This window comes from Delphinapterus leucas, chromosome 20, assembly GCF_059928025.1.
Source record: "Delphinapterus leucas isolate spDelLeu-1000000601 "Yukka" chromosome 20, BTC_Dleu_Yukka2, whole genome shotgun sequence".
Lineage (NCBI taxonomy): Eukaryota > Metazoa > Chordata > Mammalia > Artiodactyla > Monodontidae > Delphinapterus > Delphinapterus leucas.
The window spans coordinates 28,176,429-28,198,171 of NC_143148.1; positions in this window are offsets into that span (position 1 = coordinate 28,176,429).

A 21,743-nucleotide genomic window follows, 5' to 3' on the forward strand; every position below is an offset into this window, starting at 1 on the left:
ACTTGGCCTCTGCCCACCCCTGCAAGGTCCACCTGCAATCCCAAAGGGTCCATATGTCTAATTTCTTCCTCTTCACCTGTAGATGCCAGATGTGCTCCCAATACAACTGTGCACTTTTCAAATGCCTTCAATGTCATCCATGGGTCTGCAGAGTAACAGAACCCTGTGTTCCCTTGAGGATGTTAGAATTCTTTTCTCAAGGGCTCTGCTTGAAGGCTATATCCAGCCTCTGGGAGGCAAGATAACATGAATTTTGTGGCCTAACAGACCAGACTGCCATTTACTTCCTGTGCAATACCAGGGAAGAGACTACGCCCAGTGCCACCCTTACCCAGCTGGTAAAAAACAGCGCCAGCATGGGACCCAGGAGCTCCATTCCACAGTCCCTGCTTTTGGCAACTATTCTGATTAAAGGGTGCAATGGATCTAAAGTGCTTATAGCACAGTCCCTGGCTGCTCATGAGATGATAGCAATGGGGATGATTATCCCGTGGAGGAGGAGAGGATGAAGGTGATGATGGCAACAAGGTCGAGAGAACAAGATTTGTACATCTGGATAATAGAAGACAATAGACCAACCAACAACCCATACATTCTTCCCTGGCTCCTCCTGAGGAGAAAACAAGGAAACCAAACCCTTGGGGTCCTGGAACGAGCACTGCTTTTGGAGTCAGACACAGGCTTTGGATTGGTTGCTGACTTTGGGTGAATTTTATAAAATGGGCAGAAATGTCAGGTTTACATGAAAAGAGATCCTGGGTACAAGTGCTTAGTGTGGTAGGGGTCCAGCAGATGCCTGGTGGCCGGAAGAAGACCATGTCTTGGGAGAGTATTTAAGGGTGACTCTGGAGAGAAGTTGTGCAAGGAACTCTATCACTGACCTACTCCAGGGGGTAGGTCAAGGTAACTCTAAAGAGTTACTGAGATTCCAGGGGACAGGGCATTGTTGGCTCTTATGACAAGGACTTGCTGATTTCCTTGATTTCAGAGTGGCTGTTTCTCTACACTTCATGGTCCTCTGCTATTTCCAGGTCCTGTTTTCACACATTTGGCCCCATCCTGAAAGTAAGCACCCCATACAAAGGTCCAGGAGGGCCGAGATTTCAGCCTATATTATTCATTGCTACACTCCCAGTGCCTAGGATATTACCTAACATATGCTCAACATTCAATAAATACTGTTGAGAAAGTAAACTTTCTCAAGAACAAGGACTGAATGTGGCAGGAACGAGCAGTCCACTAGGAGTCAAGAGGCCTTAAAGTGTGTCCTTTCTCAGCTTTGTGGCTTTGGAAGAGCCACCTAACCCCTGTGGTGTTCATTCATCTTCTATGTCAATGACACCAGCTCTACCTGACAGGGTTGGAAGAATGCCAATGGAATCTTACTGGATCTTCGAATTTTAAGAGCTATGAAATTGACTTGAAAAGGACAATTAAGGAAATGTAGTTAGTCCTAGAATTTACTGAGATAATGTTTCTAGAAAATATGCTGCAAATTTTTTTCTCTTAGAAATTTAAAAACACCTTTCCAAATAAACTCTTGGATTACAAAGCCAAAACTGAAATAATAAACTATTCAGAAATTAATGGTACCATGTACCAGATGTGGCCTTGGGATGTAGCTATAATAATACTCAGAGAACAATGTATAGCCTTAAATGGATTTATCAAAACATAAGATTAAAAATATATGAACTGAACATTCAACTCAAGAAGCTGGAGAAGAAACAACACCACCAATAACAACAAAGACACAGTAGACAGGCACACATGTGCAAAGGAAGAAAAGCATTTTCAGTTGAATGTTTTCATAAAAAAAGTCTTATGATAGTGGGATGTGTTTGTACCAGGAGAATTTCTGAAAGTGGTCGTCAATGGATACATTTTCCGCTAATCAATAATTCATAGTTATATATTGCCCTTATGCAGAGTGTGAAGCTTTCTAAAGAAGATAGCCATCCCATAATGGCCAATCATGCTTTATTTTATCTAGATCATCCTTGAAAAGTGCCAAGCAAAGAAGATGGAAGGAGTTGTGGGAGATCCGACAGGTCCTGGAGAGAGCAGAGGGCTCATTGAGACTCTTAACCATGTGGAGAAGCATGTTACTGGGTGATGCAATTTGTATAATATGGTAGCAGCATCAGGGAGGCCCTGGAGACATGAGTATAAAATGCAGGGTCCTGGGGCTTCCCTGGTGGCACAGTGGTTGAGAGTCCGCCTGCCGATGCAGGGGACACGGGTTCGTGCCCCAGTCCGGGAGGATCCCATATGCCGCGGAGGGGCTGGGCCCGTGAGCCTGCGCGTCCAGAGCCTGTGCTCCGCAGCGGGAGAGGCCACAACAGTGAGAGGCCCGCGTACCAAAAAAAAAACGCAGGGTCCTGTGGGGAGGGAGGACCCTGAGCCACCGGCTGGAATTTCCAGGGAGGTAGAGGGGGAAGCAGTGTGTTGGCTTCCTTTCCTAGTTCCTTTTCATAATTAGTCTGATAATTCATAGGAGACCAGACTCTCACCTCCCTGAGGACATCATCTAGACAGGATGTTGGTGGCTGGAGGCCACTGGGAAATTCTCTTTGGATTTTTCTTCTGGAGCAAAGAAGGCGTCAAATGCTCACTTCTTTAAAGCAGGACCTGACTCTGGGCTCCTGTTCTTAAAGCAACTTAAAGAATAGAGTCCAACACCCTCCACTGATATTTCCTCTGCACTGTGAACAGTGCCTGCACCTTCTCTCCTGCCAAGAGGAAGGAGTCAGGAACAGGAAGCTTTCCAAGAGAAAGTCTCCAATGCATCCATGCGGCCACTGGACCATGCATGCTGCTAACTGGAGTCAGGACCCCTGGAGTCTCCCTTGATCCACAAATGCCTTGAACTAAACATACTGCAGGGATGTTGACATCTTTAAACTTATGTGTCCAACAAGGTCTCCACTGATATTTAACCTCTTGAAGCCTTGGTTTGCTGTTTGTTTGTGTTCTTCATCAGTAAAATGGGTCAAACGATAGTGCCTACCTGTCTTAGTCCCTTCAGGCTGCTATAACAAAATATCACAAATAATGAGGTGGCTTATAAACAATAGACATTTATTTTCTCATAGCTCTGGAGGCTGGAAGTCCCAGATTGGGGTGCCAGCCTGGTTGGATGAGAGCCATCTTCTGGGTTGCAGATGTCTCATTCTATCCTTACATGGTGGAAGGGGGCCAGCAGGAAGGGATTTCTCTGGAGGCTCCTTCTATAAGGCACTAATCCCATTCATGAGGGCTACACCCTAATGACCTAATCACCTCCCCAAAGCCTCACTTCCTGATACCATCACCTTGGGGGTTAAGATTTCCAATCTTAACGAACTTTGGGGAGGCACAAACATTCAGACGATAGCACTACCTCAAAGACTGTGATAGGTTTTCCATGAGGAAATTATGTAAAGCATTTCGATGAATGCCTCGTTTATGCCAAAACTCAAACTAAATTGTGGCTGTCTGTGACTTGCCACTTTTGGGCAAATTTTCTCATTTGAAAATGGGATAAACAATAACCCTCATACCCTACTTCAGAGTGGAGTTTAAATATGTAAGTTTGGGAATTCCCTGGTGGTCCAGTGGTTAGGACTCTGTGCTTTCACTACTGTGAGCCTGGGTTCAATCCCTGGTCGAGGAACTAAGATCCCACAAGCTGTGCGACGCGACCACCATCACCATCATCATAAATTTTAAAAATATGTAAGGAGGAGCCATATGAAATTGTCAATATTTGATCATTTTTGACCTCTATAGACCACAATTTTGTGTGAGTCAATCTGATGACATGTGGCATGTCTATTCATATCTATAGAGCCTTATAACCAATTATAATTCTGAACGGTGGCTTTAGTTCCTCCCCACTTTCTAGTTCCATTGTGAAAACACGCCTCAGAAAAATGACAAGAGTAGACCTACAGGTTTTATTTTTCTCTCTTTGTTTCATTTTATACTCTTCCCCATCTCTCCTCAGAACTTGCCCATAATCATATTTCACAGAGCTCTGGAGGGGCAAGCTCTGTTAATCAGAAATATCCCACAGAAGCAAGTAGATTTGTTATTTTCTGTGTTGTTAATTGATTTGATAATTGCCTGGGAGACACACACGGACCTACACATGCACAAAACAAATGTCAGGCCACACACTCTTCTCTCGACAGTGAGATGAAGATGTTTTAGTTATTGGAACTCAGATGTCACCTAGAAGAATAAGAGGAGGTACCGGGAAAAAAAGAGGGGAGTGGAGTCGACGTGGCAGGGGGGAGGCAGGCCATCCCTCTTGGTTATCAAGCGAAATGACTCCCCAAATATGACAATAAATCAGCGCAGGAATCAATCAGACGGGAGGCCACTGCTCCACGCTGATAATGCATCGATCAATATTTAATGTTTACACTTTAATTAATCCACACGTGGGAAGCATTCTTTCAGTGACAAAAATAAAGGGATGAGAAATAAAACACCTTTTATATCAGGAGCCGTGAGTGCACTGCCTACCTGGGTGGCTTTGATTGGAGCTGTCATTGATCACCTTGAATCTTGCCGCCTCTGAGTCACATTTGGATATAAAGCTAATACGGGGGAGGGGCCCAGAGGTGTCAGAATCTGGCTGGGGAGACTGTGACTCCCTCAGAACTGCTGCAGACCATGGATTCCTGCGAAGGCAGAACAAAGCCAGGTGAATATTGGATTCTAAGCGCTGGTGGCATCTTCTCCCCAGAAGAGATTTCTGTCTGCTGGTAGTGGTCTATAACTCTGGGGGTGGGGAGGGCAGGGTGAGCAGGAAAGACATTTTCTCCTCTGTGTTGAAGAGTCCAAGTGTTGTCTTGGACACACGGATTCCAGTCTCAACCCCCAGGACAGTTTTTATAACATTCATAGCCCATTAGCATGCTTTTCACACTCTGCCCTACCTCTTACAAGCACTTAAAAATACCCACACCCTGTGTTAGTTCTAATTCACATTCAGCTGCTCGTGAATCTCTTTGAGCTGGGGTTGACTAGTTGACCGCATACTACATTTGGTAGACATTTAATCAAATGCATATTACATTTGGTTTCGCAGATTTCTTTTGATATTTTGGACCAATGCCTTTGTTTCGGGTCTCAAACATTTTGCAGGCCCTTGAAAGTACGTAAGCTGTACATACATCTGTAGTTCTAGTTGAGAAAATGGCTTAGTAGACAATGCTGGATTTTGACCGTCAAGCACCACTGAACTTTCCTTTTTGGAGCATAGCAGTGAGGTGAGGATACTAGATGTTAAAAACGTCTGGAGTCTTGGTTTGAGTGCCCGCAGAGGTAGATCCCAAGGTAAGACTTTGAGAGCAAGAGATTTATAAGTGAGACAGGAAAGGAGAGGCAGCCTAATAAAGGGGGGTTGTCAGCGTGGGTAAGAGGGACTCAGTCCCACTGAGAACTTGGGACGTCAGAGCAGGACAGTCATTTCAGTTAAACCTTCTGGAAGGCGAGGGAGCTCTATTTATCCACCAACTCCCCGTCTGCTGTTAGGTGAAGGCTGCTTTTGGAGGGGTTCACAGCCCACCACCCCCCACTCCCAGAAAAAGAGCCCCCGGGCAGAGAATCAGGTCTTCCTTTCAAGAAGCCTTCAGCTTGCAGAGTTGAATGATGACAGGATATGGGCACACACCAATTGCGGCCATTCCACCAGGACAAATAAGTATAACTGACAAGGATTCTGACTGTAAATGTAAAAACAAAACAAAAATTACAAATGGTTTCAAAGCAAAACATTTCAATGACTCTTTATCATGTTCTCAGTAAGTCCGACCCTGTTAGAATTCCCTCCAGCGCTAGAAGGCAGCTCGCTCTGTCAGCTGATCATTGGATGAAGTCATTTAGGGGCTCTGTGTGAAAAATATAAAGTCACACTCACTGGGGCAAGATGCTCAACTGTGAGAGGCACGAAGAAACTGGGGCTGACAGTTTTCTCTCTCCTTCTCTGTCTCTGCTAAGCTTGATTAGCTGGCTTTGAGCAAAGTCAATTCTACGATGCAACAATTCTCTATCTATTTACATAATCCACTCCCTAATACAAGAACCCCTCCCCCCGATATGTCTAACCCAAGTAGACTCATATGCTAATGGTTGGTTCTCTGTGTAGAATGCATACTACAATTGTCCAGTGCCGACTATATTGATTTAATTTTTCCTCTTTTACATTTAAACTACCTGCCTCCTCTCCACACCCCCGGTTCCCTTGCAATTGACTCAGTTTACCTGCATTGTATTTGTCATTGATTTCAACATATTTCTAATCGGTTGAATAGAATTTAATTTCAAAAAGCTACCATTACAGGAAGCTGGTCCAATCTGTGTCACTCTGAGTTTTAAAGACTCTGTTATGAGGTTCTTTAATTTCAAGTAATAGAGAGACAGGGTTCCATTAACTTAGGCAAGAAAAAGGAATGGGGGAGGGCTTCTACCTAGACCCAGAGCATCTCTGGTGATCTCAGCCATGACCTGTCTTTCTCAAGGGCAGCAATACTATGGGTGAAATCCAAACACCCGTCCCCGTGCACCTCTACTCAAGAACCAAAGTCCTAGGAAAGACACTCTGATTGGCCTTGGTTAGCTTCTGTTCACACCCTGTGGCCGAGACTGGGTAAGGTGTCTGAAGCTGTCACTTCCCCCAAAGAAAAGGCAGACACTATACCTAGAAGGAGGAAGGAAGGAATATTGAGCTGACAAAAGCAAAAGAAGCCATGATGCCTTTTGCTGCCTTGGTTTTGTACCATTTTATACAAGAAGTCTTTAATTGAACACGCATGCCCTTTTTCTTCCCTCTACTTTTTCTTTCCAATTTTGAAATTAGCATATACACATTCACAGGGATCTTTAAAAGCTCATGGAAGATTAGACATGCAAAACAGCCAGAGCCTGGCAAGGAAATTAAAATGTTATTGAGCACTGACTATACACCAGGCCCCTTTATATTTATATCTAGAAAGTTCTGTTGTACAAACTCCATTTCTCCTAATAAATTTCTCCTGCATCTCCTAGAACCAAGATGTAGAATATTTCCCTCTTGAGAATTCTATACTCTCTTTAAATTGTTCAAGACCTCTTGGGTTTACTTTAGACCAGTGGTTCTCAACCTGGGGCAACTTTGCGCCCTCACCTCCTGAGGACATTTGGCAATGTCTGCAAACCTTTTTGGTCATTACTGGGTAGGGGCCGGGGAAGAAACTGCTATTGGCATCTAATGAGTAGAGACTAGAGATGCATCTACACATTTTACAATGCACATGGTAGCCTCCTACAAACGTCCATAGTGCAAAGGTGAGAAACCATGCTTTAACCCAAGGAGGTTGACTCTAGTCCAAACACCAAGCAAAAAAAGAATTAATGAGTTAGTCAGTATACTACTGCTATTGCTTACCCCTGCTGTATGGGGTCACCATTGAAGATCGGTCCAGTGCAGTCTGGTAGCTATTCATTCTGGTAAGAATCTCTGCTGATACTCAGTGATGCCCCATGCTGGCTCTTTTAGTTCACATGTTCATATATTATTTCCTAAGGTCCAACGACTGAGCCAGGGAGACTGGTCCTGAGATGTTTCTATTTTAGCCACAGATAGATTCTCGGCAGAGGAAAAGGCCGTGAACTCTAGGGTTTAGCTGCGCTCCTTCCCTGAACTTTGCTTCCTGAAGTAGAATTAATCCTGCAGACAGATTCCTACCACAGGTTCACTGTTGATCAGATTTCAGAATCTCCAAGGCCTTTTCCTTTAGACTCCCTGCTCCATCACTGAGGCTTCCTTTTGCTCACCTGGAACCAGACACCATATTTTCTCAGTTGCTCGTGCCTTAGAGTTGGCTGCACGTACGGAAAGAGCCCAGGATGAATTCTACTACCAGCAAGCAAGTGACCTTGGAGTTAGCCTTGGCTCTCTATTGGCAGGTGATGGGGTGGATTGGTGAGGGTTTTCCAGAATCAAATCATACATGTATATCGTTTTTCCAACTTTCAATCATACCCGGGAATACGTATTCTTAATTTACTTAATATTTTCCTTTTAATTGACTCACTAAATTTACCCAATAAAAGTTTTTTGAAAAGGAATCTTTATTCACTTTCATAAATGGAGAACCAACTGACATAAAGGGAAAAAGTATAATGCAAACAAAACAAATAACTGTTATTAAATTCTAGCTAGGAGACTTCCCTGATGTTCTGGTGGTTATGACTCTGTGCTTCCACTGCAAGGGCATGGGTTTGATCCCTGGTCGGGGAACTGGGAGCCCACATGATGCATGGCCAGAAAAAAAAAATAAAAAAATTCTAGCTAAATTCTATTATTTGCTAAGAATTCTGAGCTATAGGTCCACTTGTTGTTCTTAAAAGGGAAGCTGGACCAGTGTTAGAAACACACTAGGATCCATGGAGAATTTTTTCCTCTACAGCTAATCAGAAGGATAGAATGAGAGCTAAAAGTGAGGACATGCTGTGACCTGTAGCATCTCCAGTCAGCTCGTGTATTAAATGCACCCTGTGCTTTGGGAACTCTGGACTCCATCATCTTTAAGGGCTCTTCTGGCTCTAGCCACTGGTTCATCTTTCTTATCTACATCACAGAACTGCTGAGAGACACTGATGAGAAAATGGGTTGAGAGGACTTCCTAAACTATGAAGTGCTGTCCCTCAGGGGCAGGCAGGTGCTCACTTCCTGTGGGTGGGCAAGTGTCTGACATGAGGGGTGATGCTCCTGCCTCCCTAAGAGCACCTTACTGTCTGATCCATGGGTATCTCTGGTCCTTCAATCAGAGATAACTTCCTTGGCTGAAAGCTTCTAGGTCTCAGAAAATGTGCAAGTTTCCAGGTGGCAGTGGGTAGGGGGTGAACTTTCTAGAGTCCATGTATCACTTATAGCACCTGGGACTGAGTTTATCTGTCCTTTCCTGGGAGGAAGGGCAAGGCTCAAGGATGGTTAAGAAGTGTCTGGGGTCAGGCCAAGGTGACCGAACAAGGAAGCAGGCAACCCTGTGTCACGATTTTGCCAAGGTCCATCCTTGGCTTCTGACCTTTGACTGCAGCATGGGTAGAGCTTGGTTTGGACCCCAGTTATAATAACTAAGGAAGGGCCACCATGGAGGATTGGAAAAAGGACCTTGCTATTTGGAACTGATAACAATGTTTCTCTAAAAACTCTCCCAGCACTGAGCCTGGCACAGAGTAAGCAGCTCCCAGCTGTTATTATGATTATTAATACTATTCTATTATCCTTGACAAATATCACTTTCTCAACCTATCTCCCCTCTGTTGTCTTTCACAGCACTTGAATAGGGCCTGACCTCTCTAAGAATAACAACATTCGCCAACTTTTTAAAATGCTCATCACTTGTCCCAGGCCTTGTGCTAAGCGCTTTGCATGTGGTGCTTTACTCCATGCATTCAGCAACCCCACAGAACAGAGGCCCTTCATTTTAGACTGGAGAAAACTCACTTTAAGTGGCTTGGCCAAGATGACCATGTGAATAGGCAACTGAGCTAAGGTTCAGCTCTAGCCTTCAGCCTAGTCCTTTTCCAGCATTTTCTCAGATGCCTTTGGGTTCGGATGGGAATCAGATTATGTTTACATTTCTCTAGGCCAGAAGTCCCTATGTATTGGCTTTCTTTTGAATGTCCTGTAGCAGAAATGCACAAACTACCAAGATCAGTAAAATGACCCAGGGAAGAGAGAGAGAGAGAAGCTTTAGTCTCACCCTTGATTATAGAGTCAGGATCTTTGGGCTGGGTCCTTGGAATGAGTATTTTTGAAGAATTCCCCTGGTGACTCAGCCAGACATGGGAAGCTATGCCCCACAGCCTGCGAGGGATTTCACTCGACAAATAGTGGTGTCTACTAAATATTTTTTTGAAATGATATGTTCTTCCATAATTTGCCAAAGATGAAGTATGGCATTTCAGGATAGGAGAAGGTTTATATTCTGTAATCCCAATGAGCATTGTCAGGCAACCATAACCTTCAATTCCTTTTATTCCTGTTTTCCTCCCTCCCTCCCTTCATCTATCTATCTATCTATCATCTATCTATTTCTATCTATCTTTCTATCTATCTATATTATTAAGTATTTTTTGTATAAAATCTGCCTACCTGCCAGGATTACTTTTTTCTCATGGGGTGGGTGTTTGGGTCCTGATGGTGAGAAACGACTGAATCTTGTATGAGAAGCAGTGACGTGAATGTGAGGGGTGTCATCGCTATTGCCTTTTCCTTCCCGGGAAGTGTAGAAGGATGTCCTGACAGGGAAGCTGAGATGACTGCTGAGAGATTGAAGTGTTAGGCCCATGGCAAGGCCCCATCTCCTCTGCCCCTCGCTCCCCAAACCTCTGCTGAGACCAGGCCTGACTTGTTCTCTTATTTTTTTAGTTCACTTGTCTCACCATTTGACACATTAAGATGCATCCAGAGTTTGCTTCTAGCTACTCCTCAAAACCAAAAGGATTCTTCCTTGGATCCTTTCTCAGGGTCCACAAACTAGTTCTTTTTAGAGGAGGAGACAGGCACAGAAGGCAGGTAATGGAATAAAATTGGGGCAGGGGGAACCCCCCTAGGTGCCGGGAAGGCAGTGGCATTGCCAATTGGACTTCCAGGCCACTGCTCCTTTCCACGCATCTGGGCAATGAAAGCTTGATGCTGCTAATAAACCCTGACCTCTTATTTCCCAGGAAGCCAGATATTCAGATTCCCCTCATTTAATTTGTACACAGCCACACAGTTGGTCAGTGAGAATGCTGGTGTGTGAATGCACTGGGGAGCTCACTTTGTTCTCACCAGTTAAATTCTCAGGCCCCTGGCATGGCACATATACTGTAGTTGAAATTCTAAAACTATGTCCCAAGGTCACCAACAAATATATACAGAGACGCCTTTGCATTCTTTAATGGGCCTGTATTCTTCACCGATGCATTTCCATTGGTTTCTAATAGCCTTTTGGTGAGGTTCCTTAAAAAGTAGAGAAATAAGTCTTTTTTTTTTCATTTTTAACCTGCTGTCTAGTTTTGTCTTTCTCTATGAGAAATCAAATTAGGGAAATGGTAAACCAAAATTATAATTTTGCTTAAAACTTTTAGATTTTTTCAGTGATGTTTAAGAATTTCTCATAGTGACTAAAAGAAAACACTTTGCACAGTTAATATAAAATAGCGTTTTTAAAGAAGCAGATTCTAGCTCTGGGTGTTTTAAACTATAATAGTTCTAGAATAAGAACAATGAGTTCTAGGAAACCACTGGAAAAATGGCCAACTTCCTTATTCTAAAGTATGATTTTTTTCTTTTGTTAAAAAGGGTCATGCTTTTTTAGGATGGTAAAATGAGGAGCTTTCGTGGTCCTCAGCACCCCTGGAAAATATTCTAACATAAAATTGAGTAATGTTGCTATGGTGATGGGATAGTTGAGTAATTCCAAGGGTCTGTGTCCAACTACTAGATTTAAACCACCATGTTGGCCAAGGCAAGGATGATGAAAATTGTTGTGGTCAAATCTCTTGTGGTTGGCATCAGAATGAGAAATTGAGTGAGTGTCTTGGTCAAAATTTTAAAAGAGCTAATATTCTGAAATTAGATCAAGCCAATTTTTTCTGTGTTAAGAAAATCTCTGAGAAATAATACAGGTTTGAGGTAGAATATCTTTTTTTTTTTTTTTTTTTTTTTGCGGTACGCGGGCCTCTCACTGTTGTGGCCTTTCCCATTGCAGAGCACAGGCTCTGGATGCGCAGGCTCAGCGGCCACGGCTTACGGGCCTAGCAGCTCCGCGGCATGTTGGACCCTCCCGGACCGGGGCACGAACCCGTGTTCCCTGCATCGGCAGGCGGACGCCCAACCACTGCGCCACCAGGGAAGCCCTAGAATGTCTTTGAAATTCAGAGGCAAGAAAATCACTGAGCCGTTCTTTCCTTTGCTATGATACGTTCAGAGACAACTTCCAGGTTTTACAGGGAGACCCATGATTTTAAATACCAAAGGAGACCTCCTTTGCCCTTTTCTTTTACCCACATGACTGTCTGTCAAACCTGAGGCACCCCATAAATTCCCATCACATGGCCTTCCCCAACACTAACAGAAAATGGAATTTAGGGTCATTTTACAGGGTAACTTTGTTGTGGTTGACAAATTATTCATGCCAAAAACCTGTTGTGAATGCTGATTGAGTGCCATGTACATTCTCTACAAAAGGAGCTGAAAAGGCACTGACTTTAAGTTGTGTACAATGTTTTGAGAGAGATAGAGTATTGTGTTTAGGTACTCAGCTGGTTTGGCCACTTTGCGAGATTTAATGAATATGTCCACTAAATTTGGTTTTTAACAGGCCAGTTGCATCAAATGCTAAATGCGCTGGACATGGATAGAGGAATCTGCTTAGTCCTAGGATAACAGAACCTAAATCTGGATGACATTTAGAGATCATCTAGTAAAACTCATACATTTTCCAGATGGGACTGAGCATCAGAAAGGGGAAGTGACTTGACTAAGGTCATATGGGGGCTTGTGGCAGAACTGGAGTTCTCTGGTTTCCCATTTTCATGTTTCTTCTGTGATATTGATCTAAGAGAAACCACACTGCCTCATCTATTTGTACACAGGTAAAAGATTCTAAGATCATCAACCATCTACCTATCATCCATCTACCCTTCCACAAAATAACTTATTTTATTATTATTATTTATAACTTTTATTAACCATCATTTCTGTTTGGGGCATTCTGCTGGGTCCTGAGGGTACAAGAAGGAAAGATACCATGTTTATCTTCAAGAAGCAGGTCAGGCAATATGGGGCAATGAGTGATCTACTGAGGGTTTGTGTAATTTTCTATTGGAACATGGAGGAGATGTGTTGAAATCTGAGTTGAGGGAATAAAAGATGGCTGCACAGGAGACTAACACCTGTGTTGAGTCTTGGAGGACAGGGAGTATAAGTCTCTCAACTTTTGTTCTTCTTTTTCAAAATTATTTTGGCTATTTAAGTTCCTTTGCCTTTTCATATACATTTTAGAATCAGCTTGTCAGTACCAACAAAAGCGTGGATACTGTACTTTTCCTGCAAGATAAGTAGTAATGTTCCCTGTTTCATTCTAGTAATTGAAGTATTCCCTCTTTTCTCCTTGGTCATTCTGGCTAAAGTTTTGTCAATTTTGTTGATCTTCCCAAGGACCTAATCTTTGGTTTCATTGATTTCCTCTACTGTTTTTCTATTCTCTATTTGATTTATTTCTTCTCTTAATATTTATTATTTCTTCTTTCTGCTTGCTATGGGTTTAGTTTGCTCTTCTTTTTCTAGTTTCTAAAGGTGGAAGTTTAGGTTATTGATCTGAGATCTTTCTTCTTTTGTAATACAGGCATTTATAGCTATAAATTTCCCTCCAAGTGCTGCTTTAGCTGCTTTCCATATTTTGTTATGTTGTGTTCTCTTTTTTTTTGGCCACACCGTGAAGCTTGTGGGATCTTAGTTCCCCAACCATGGATTGAACCTAGACCCTTGGAGTCCTAACCACTGGACCACCAGGGAATTCCCTGTTGTGTTATTATTTTCATTCACTTCAAAGTACTTTCTAATTTCCTTTGGATTTGTTTGCTGACCCATTGTTTAGTTAGGAGAGTATTGTGTAATTTTCACATATTTATAAATTTTTCAAATTTCTTTTTCTTACTGATTTCTAATTTTATTTCATCATGGTTAGAGAATATACTTTGTATGAATTTACTTCTTTTAAATTTATTGAGATTTGTTTTGTGGTCTAATATATGGCCTATGCTGGAGAATGTTCCATGTGCATTTGAGAAGAATGTATATTCTGTTGTCCATGGTAGAGTATTCTAAAGATGCCTACAAGGTTTGGTAGTTTACAGTGCTGTTCAAGTTTTCTATTTTCTTGTTTATCTTCTGTTTAATTCTGTTCTATCCATTATATAAAGTATTTAAGTCCTCAGCTATTATGATTGAGTGTCTCTTTTTCCTTCAGTTCTGTCAGTTTTTGCTTAATAAATTTGGGGCCTTTGTTGTTAGATGTATATATATTTATAGTTGATACATCTTCTTGTTCAATTGATGTTTATACAATTACAAAATGTCCTTCTTTGTGTCCAGATACTGGGCTTTTTGAACCTTTGAATGATGTTTTCACTGGAAGTTTTATCCCAATGCACAAGTACTGTTCATGATCATCAGTGCTAATAACTTACCACATTGCTTTCTGAACCAATAATTTAAAGACTTGTGTACAACAATATTCAAAACTTGCTCTTGTAAAGTCATACCTCCAGGGTATGACTAAAGGAAGAATGTCTTCTCCCAGGAAGAATGACTAAATCTGTTTTAAATATTTTTGCCCTCTTTCTTTAGTGATTCTGTCAGGTGACCTCTCTTAGCATCCCAAACCAGATGGCTGAGGTTATTTCAGGCTTACTTGTTTTTCTGACATAGTACCGTTTTTTCAAAATAAAGTATTTGAGAGAGGCTTTTACAACACGAGAGCCTTCAAGCAGATTTAAAATATAATCCAACTCCATCTTATTCAAGAAATAATTTTGGGGGAAAATAAGCTTGCCTAATATTCAGGCATATAAAGTCTCCAGCTGTATATGCTGTCATTTTGATTCTACTTCATAAAGTGGCTCAGCTGATCACACATTATGTACTATCCACTTCTTCACCCCTGGCTTTCTGGTGCTGTGAAAGTTGTCCCTCATAGGGCACTGGACCTTACCGGTGCATAGTCTTGGAGAGTAGCATTTGGGTTCCAGCTAGGCATGCAACTTGGTGTGTCCAGGCCTCAGGAGGGTCTTGACTCAGCCTCCTGATATGTTTCCTATCCAGACTCTGCCAGATAACTAATAGGCTTGGTCAGTTAAGCAGGAAGTTTGGGAAGCGAGAGAAGCGTAGGTCTGTTTTCCACAAAAATTAATTTTCTTCAGGACACCAAAGGTATGTGGGTCATTCAAGGCCATCATCACCATTCCTGGGCCCATTCCTCCCTTGCTCTGGGCCATTGACTTTGGACCCCCCAAAGAAGGGCATTCTCAGAGTCATGTATTTAGGAGGAAAGCCTGTCTGTACCATCAAACTCACACACATATCCACACACACACACACACTACACATACAACAGTGCTTGGTGATCTTCATGGAGCCTTGGAATCTCAAGGCTGAAAGGGCCCAAGACATTCTCTCATAACATAACCAAGGCGGGTGGGGGTGGGAGAGGGATGGACTGAGATTTTGGGATTAGCAGATGTAAACTATTATATAAAGAATGGATCAACAACTAAGTCCTACCGTATAGCACAGGGAACTATGTTCAATATCCTGTAATAAACCATAGTGGAAAAGAATATGAACAAGAATATATGTGTGTGTATATATATATATATATCTGTACACCAGAAACTAACACAACATGATAAGTCAGCTTCACTTCAATAAAATACATTTAAAAAAGAACAACATAACCAAAAGGTCCTTCTGTTTCATTCACCTGGAAATGTAACTGGGCCCAAAGACATTGGCTTATTTCTCAGTGTGTGTATCCAGATGTGCCTGAGAAATGCACATTTTGAAAAACCAGATCATCTGGCTTTAAAATACACACTGAAAGTAAGAGTAACAGTGAGACTGTCAACTATGCACTGTGTTCGAGACTTCCTGTTTACTGACCCCTCTTCTTCTCTTCCCATCTCCCTCCTACCCCCAACCATTGTTCTCCCTTTTAAAGAGATCAGATGAAGAAATGAATGCGATTTGCCTGGATTAAAAAAAAAAAAAAAAAGAAACGAGACTCAAAGAGATGTGATACATATCTTTCAACACTTAGGAGCCTGTGAGTTGGAAGAGAATATAGGCTTAACTTGTGTGACCACAAGAGATAAAACTAGGGCTAATAGATCATGTGGGTACAGAACGGTTCTATAAGAGCTTTCCATTCGGTGAGAGGGTCCAAAGAAATAATGCCCTGCTTTGGGAAGTAACAAGCCTCTTGTTTCTGGAGACACTAAAATGTGACCTTGATGATCATTTATTAATTTATTAGTTAGCAATATATATTTGGAACCCTACTGTTCCAGGTTCTGTTATAGGAGCTGGGGCAGCAGATGTGAACAAGAGTGGCAGGGTACCTGCTCTCATGGAGCTTGCCTTTTAGTGGGGTGGAGGACGCAGACCATAAACAAGGAAACCAAAATATTTTAAAAATCAGAGACCGTGATACATGCTAGGAAGGACATAGGCTGCTGTGGTAGGGAATGAAACAGGGCCGGACATCCATCTTTTCCAGGATGGTTTAGATGGGAATTGGACATCCCCTTGGATATTTGTCCCCTTACAATTCTGGGAAAGTGATTCTATGACTCAGCAATGATTGCTTTGCTGCCCAGGAATTCAAGATAATCCAGGACTTTTTGGGTTCAGTTACCTGGAAATCAGTGGAGTGCAATACAGGCCTCTAAAAGTCAACTCTTGACCCAGCAATGCCAACTCCCTGAAATCAGCAGGAATCTTGTTTGCTATTGGTTTTTAGTCCAGGTTGGACTTTACTGTTTTTGGCCAAAGGGCATTGTGTGGATTTTTTAGCAGGAAGACTCAGATTAAAAGAATTGGTCTGAGGTCTGGATTTCTTTTAAAAATCACCTTCCACGGTCTGTCCCAGATTCAGGTTCTTTTGGTTCAGCCATCTACACCTGGTGTTGGAGGGGCAGTTCATCCTGTACATCTTCTTTGTGTGTTTTTTAAAGCCAACATTTAAAATTAGGATATTGGGATGTTTTATGTAAAAACCCAGATTTTTAGTGTTTCTTAGGAAAGTTAAGATCTGTCAAGAAATGCCCACATTCCCACATGGAAACATCAGCTGGAGATATAGAACAACACCTTCCAGGGCTCTTTGGTTCATCCTTGTCCCTGTTCAGCCCAGTTCACTCATTTCTGAGACCTGCTTTGCTCACAATGAGTTGGTGGCATTAGTGGCACTCCACTAGTTGCCCATACACAGAAATCCCATAGTAACCGTTACATTGAATGAAATCCAAAGCAATTTAAGAACAGGTTTCTGTACTGGAAGAACTGTTTTCTTTCTTAAAAGCATTAAAAATAAGTCAAGAAAGAAAAAGAAAAAAGTTCTGTGTTCTTTGTCAGATCTGTCTGAATTTTGTTAACAATCTTAAAAAAAAAATCTTCCAGATAAAAATATCTGAATGTCTCATCTTAATCATTATCTTACTGATTTGCACTTAGCCTGTAGTCTAGAAACCCAAGAACAATCTTAATCCCTTCGGCAAAGTTCTCCAGGGTGCCAATGCCATAAAGATATGAAACTCTCCCAGTGTCTTCTCAGGTGCTGGAAAGGAGGAGATTCTCTATACTTGAGAAAATGTGATTCTTTGCACACAGAAGGTACCCTTAGACTTTGGACTCTCATCTTTCTTCCTGTCACTTTGGCAACTGAGATCACGAGGATGGCTGTGGGGAGTTCCTGATGCCTCCCTGATAAACACTGAGTTGCTTAGGGAGACAAGGTGTGATTCCCGGAGGCTGAGTCCCATTAATAATAATAATAACAAAAACAACAATAATGATGATAATGATAAAAATAATAATTTTTAAAAAGCATATGTATTTCTTGAGGATTTACCAAGACTTAGACCTTGTTCTGAGACAGCCTCGTTTATTACCTCTTTGAGTTCTTTACAACCACCCTGTAAACTAGGTTCCACTATTATTCCCATGTTACAGATGAGGAAACTGAGACACTGAGAGGCTAATAGACTTGTTTAGGGCTTCACAGCTAGATAAGTTCAAGTTGGGATGCAGCCCCTGTCTCCAGAGCCCAAGTGTTTCACCACTGCTTTAAAAAATAAAAAGCAAACCAACAGTTGCAGAAGAAGAATACACCCTTCTGAGGTTCTCTTTCTATATATTATTTGGGATAGATGAAACCTCCTAACTCCCAACTATCTAGATCTGTGCAGCCCGATATGGTAGCCACTAGCCCCCTGTGGCTATTTAAATGTAAGATCGTTAAAATCACATAAAATAAAAAATTCAGTGCTCAGTCACAGTGACTGCATTTCAAGAGTTCAAAAGCCACATGTATATCAAAAGCCCCCTGTACTGAACACTGCACATAGAGAACATCTCCATCCTCGCAGAAAGCTCTTTTGGACAACACTGTTGTTGATGAAGAAATCAAGACTCAGAGAGGCAAAGGGACTTGTCCAAGACACACAGCAAGACCCAGGATTTGAAAAGTGCATATCACGATGCCATGTCTTAGTCCTTTCCTTGGTCCTCTGTTGCTCACCTCCTGCTCATCTCTTTTTTGACTCTGCAGCGAGACTTTAAGTTTATCAAGGGAAAGTAGCATACCTTTTATTTCATCTGTGCATCACACTCCAGCCACCCAATCCTCATCCCTTTCCAGGACTGAGCACATGGTAGGAGCTTTACAAGCCCTAAGCACATAGCAGGGTCTTCTTAACCACTCTCACCTTTCCTTTCATACTCTCCACTTTCAAAGTGACAGTGGGAGGGCTTCCCTGGTGGTGCAGTGGTTGAGAGTCTGCCTGCTGATGCAGGAGACGTGGGTTCGTGCCCCGGTCCGGGAAGATCCCACGTGCAGCGGAGCGGCTGGGCCCGTGAGCCATGGCCGCTGAGCCTGCGCATCCGGATCCTGTGCTCCGCAACGGGAGAGGCCGCAACAGTGAGAGGCCCGAGTACCGCAAAAAAAAAAAAAAAAAAAAAGACAGTGAGAGTTCCGGCAAGCATCAAGCCTCAAGTTTTAAGTAAAATGTTATTCTAACTTTTTTTTTGAGGTGGCAAACTTAATTGCACAAGGCAGAAATATGGTTTTTATTTGAAAATCTCTGAGGACTAGTATGTTTAGTGAGGGGAGAGGGACTGAGGGGACCTGTACTGTTTACCTTTCTTGAGGTGAGAGTGTGGGTACGACGTGTGGAGACCTGGGTCTTCAGGACCTGGGCTCTAACTTGGTCTTATAAGAACCTTTTTTTTTTTTTGCGGCACGGGGGCCTCTCACTGTTGTGGCCTCTCCTGTTGCAGAGCACAGGTTCCAGACGCGCAGGCTCAGCGGCCATGGCTCACGGGCCCAGCCGCTCCGCGGCATGTGGGATTTTCCCGGACCGTGGCACGAACCCGTGTCCCCTGCATCGGCAGGCGGACTCTCAACCACTGCGCCACCAGGGAAGCCCTTATAAGAATCTTAACCAGAGGTTTAGTTAAGTGTATAGACTCTGGAGACTGCAAGGTTAGGGCTGCTGTTCCAGCATCAGCAGGTAACAGCTGTATAAGCTTGGACAATTTATGCAACCTTTTTGAGCCTGCATTTCACAGTTTGTAAAGTGGAGCTTGACCTCCTAAGATCAGGAAGCATCTTTGAGATAACTCATGTAAAAAGCCAGCAAGGACTCTGTCCCATTACCCAACAGACACAGTTGTTTTCATCACCTCATTGTAAATTCCTTATTTATTATTTGTCACTCTCACTGGACTGAAGGCTTCTCAAGGGCAGGGCCTGTGGCCATCTTGTTCACTGCTGTATCTTCAGGTTACAATTCCCAGCCCTGCAGTAGATGTTCAATAAATATCTGTTGAAACAATGAAAGAATATGTTAGTCTCAGAAAAAGTCTGTGTTATAAGGACCTTTAAAAGTTTATAGTTCAATTCCTTGTCAGATGCATACATCTCCAATTATAACAGTTTTGGGGTCAAGCAGTTGTGTGGCCACTGCTTGAATGCCTCCAGTGATGAGACGCTCCCTCCCTGTGAATGGCTTTCTTCAGTTTGGACCTCTCCATTGGGCTGGAGGGCAATCACACATTTCTGGCCGAGCCACAGACTGGAAGTGTCACTCTCTCCAAGTGTATCTGGGTATGTTGCTCAGCCACCCATCTCTTAGCCTTGGTAGAAACGGGGCTGTACAAAGTTAGTTTCCAGCCAGCTCTGTGGAGTTTCATGGCTATCATTAGGGGTGGGGAGAGAGGTGGAAAAATGAACCTAGAGAATCTGGCTATAAAACACATTACCTACATTTATGGTCCTCATGCCCCAATGCTGGGGATAGAGTGAAGAAGGAAAAACATTCCACTCTGGCTCTCAGTGACCCCTAAAAGAAACCCCCCATGGAGTCATTTAGGATAGTAATTTGAGTATAAACTCAAGCGTGCGTTCCTAGCCTTCCCTCTATAAACCCAGGAGCCTCACGATGATCTGTACCAAATTGCTTGAAAATGTGGCCCAGAACCTGTCCAGATGAGGGCCGGGCTCAGAGAAATAAAAAGTTAAGGGCATGTTGCTATGGCATTAAAATCAAAGGAGTATTCACGAATCTCAAATCGTGCACAGAAAATATGTTCTTTCTGTACGCCTTACCCATGAAAGGCTAAGCCAGCAAAAGTCATTAAAATGTCAGACAGGGAGCTGGGTGGGAAAAATGCATGTTTAAAAGTAAGCATGTAGCCCTGTGACAACTGTGTTCCCTGAAAGGCTAAATTTGATGGAGAGGAAGAAAAAGGTTTTGGGAATAAAGAGAAAGTCAGGGAGAATGGGGATGAATGGTTCCTTCCTCCCCCAGTCTTTGGAGTTTGAGAAATGGCATCATCATCCATTCATTTGCTTGAACTAAACACCTAAGAGCCGCCCTGGATCCTTTCCTTTCATTAGTCCCCTGCATCTAATCAATCAGCAGCTTCTGAGTCCTGACTTGTCTCTAAAATATTGGGTTAAATCATATGACATTGCCAATAGTAGAGCTTCTTTGACCTACAAAACATATGGCAATTGCATGCAAATATACATCATTAAATTTTGTCGGCTCTTTTTGTTTCTATCACCCCTGCCACCATCCTGGTTCAAGTCACCATCATCACGTGCCTGGACAATGCCATAGTCTCCAGCTGTCTTCCTGTTCCCACTCTTATCTTCTTCCAGTTTTTTATTCTTACATTAGACATCAAAGTGAACCATGTCAATCCCCTGCTTAAAGTACTTCAGTGATAAATTTGATGAAAGACCTGTACACTGAAAACTACAAAGCATTACTGAAAGAAATACAGAAGATCTACATAAATGGAGAGATGTGCCATGTTCATGGGTCAGAAATCTCAATATTATTCATTGATCTGTAGATCTAGATTTAAAGCAACCCCAATCAAAACTTCAGTGGGTTTTTGTTTTGTAGAAATTGACAAGTTGATTTTAAAATTCATGCAAAGGACTTAGAATAGCCAAAACAGCTCTGCAAAAGAACAAAGCGGAGGACTGACACCACTTGATTTCAAGACTCCTTAAAAAGATACAGTAATCAAGAGAGTGCAATTTTTTTTTTTTTTTGCAGTACGCGGGCCTCTCACTGTTGTGGCCTCTCCCGTTGCGGAGCACAGGATCCGGACGTGCAGGCTCAGCGGCCATGGCTCACGGGCCCAGCCGCTCCATGGCATGTGGGATCTTCCCAGACCGGGACACGAACCTGTATCCCCTGCATCGGCAGGCGCACTCTCAACCACTGTGCCACCAGGGAAGCCCTGGACAATTGATTTTTCACAAAGGTATGAAGGCAATTCAGTTGAGAAAGCATAGTCTTTTTAATAAGTGGTGGTACAGCAGTTGGACAGTCATATGCAAAAAAAAAGAACTCTGATCCATACTTCACAACAAACAAAAATTTAACTCAAAATGAACTCTAGAGCTACATGTAAAATG